Source organism: Monodelphis domestica, chromosome 2 (assembly GCF_027887165.1).
Source record: "Monodelphis domestica isolate mMonDom1 chromosome 2, mMonDom1.pri, whole genome shotgun sequence".
Lineage (NCBI taxonomy): Eukaryota > Metazoa > Chordata > Mammalia > Didelphimorphia > Didelphidae > Monodelphis > Monodelphis domestica.
This window is the reverse complement of record NC_077228.1, coordinates 136794058-136796005: the sequence shown is the minus strand read 5'-3', so window position 1 is coordinate 136796005 and position 1948 is coordinate 136794058.

The following is a 1948-nucleotide window of genomic DNA, read 5'->3' as shown; positions in this document are numbered from 1 at the left end:
TGCGGATGACATGATGGTCTACTTAAAGAATCCTAGAGATTCAACCAAAAAGCTAATTGAAATAATCAACAACTTTAGCAAAGTTGCAGGATACAAAATAAACCCACATAAATCATCAGCTTTTCTATATATCTCCAACACAGCTCAGCAGCAAGAACTAGAAAGAGAAATCCCATTCAAAATCACCTTAGACAAAATAAAATACTTAGGAATCTATCTCCCGAAACAAACACAGGAACTATATGAACACAACTACAAAACACTCTCCACACAACTAAAACTAGACTTGAACGATTGGAAGAACATTAACTGCTCATGGGTAGGAAGAGCCCATATAATAAAAATGACCATCCTACCCAAACTCATTTATCTATTTAGTGCCATACCCATTAAACTTCCAAAAAAATTTTTTACTGATTTAGAAAAAACCATAACAAAGTTCATTTGGAAGAACAAAGGATCAAGGATATCCAGGGAAACAATGAAAAAAAAAATACAAAGGAAGAGGGCCTTGCAGTCCCAGATCTCAGACTATATTATAAAGCAGCAATCATCAAAACAATTTGATACTGGCTAAGAGACAGAAAGGAGGATCAGTGGAATAGACTCGGGGTAAGTGACCTCAGCAGGACAGTATACGACAAACCCAGAGAACCCAGCTTTTGGGACAAACATAAACTATTTCATAAAAACTGCTGGGAAAATTGAAGGACAGTGTGGGAAAGATTAGGTTTAGATCAACACCTCACACCCTACACCAAGATAAATTCAAAATGGGTGAATGACTTGAACATAAAGAAGGAAACTATAAGAAAATTAGGCGAACACAGAATAGCATACATGTCAGACCTTTGGGAAGGGAAAGATTTTAAAACCAATCAAGACTTAGAAAGAATCACAAAATGCAAAATAAATAATTTGGAATACATCAAATTAAAAGGTTTTGTACAAACAAAACCAATGTAACTAAAATCAGAAGGAAAGCAACAAATTGGGAAGCAATCTTCATAAAAACCTCTGACAAAGGTTTAATTACTCAAATTTACAAAGAGCTAAATCAATTGTACAAAAAATCAAGCCATTCTCCAATTGATAAATGGGCAAGGGACATGAACAGGCAGTTCTCAGCCAAAGAAATCAAAACTATTAATAAGCACATGAAAAAGTGCTCTACATCTCTTATAATCAGAGAGATGCAAATCAAAACAACTCTGAGGTATCACCTCACACCTAGCAGATTGGCTAACATGATAGCTATGGAAAGTAATGAACGCTGGAGGGGATTCGGCAAAGTTGGGACACTAATTCATTGCTGGTGGAGTTGTGAATTGATCCAACCATTCTGGAGGGCAATTTGGAACTATGCCCAAAGGGCGATAAAAGACTGCCATAGCAGACATAGCACTGCTGGGTTTGTACCCCAAAGAGATAATGAAGAAAAAGACTTGTACAAGAATATTCATAGCTGTGCTCTTTGTGGTGGCCAAAAATTGGAAAATGAGGGGATGCCCTTCAATTGGGGAATGGCTGAACAAATTGTGGTATATGATGGTGATGGAATACTATTGTGCTAAAAGGAATAATAAAGTGGAGAATTCCATGGAGACTGGAACAACCTCCAGGAAGTGATGCAGAGCAAAAGGAGCAGAACCAGGAAAACACTGTACACAGAGGCTGATACATTGTGGTACAATCGAAGGTAATGGACTTCTCCATTAGCGTCAATGCAGTGATCCTGAACAATCTGCAGGGATCTAAAAAACACTATCCACAAGCAGAGGAAAAACTGTGGGAGTAAAAACACCGAGGAAAAGCAACTGCTTGACTACAGGGGTGGAGGGGATATGACTGAGGAGAGACTCTAAATGAACACTAATGCAAATACCAACAACACGGAAATGGGTTCAAATCAAGAACACATGTAATACCCAGTGGAATCATGCGTCAG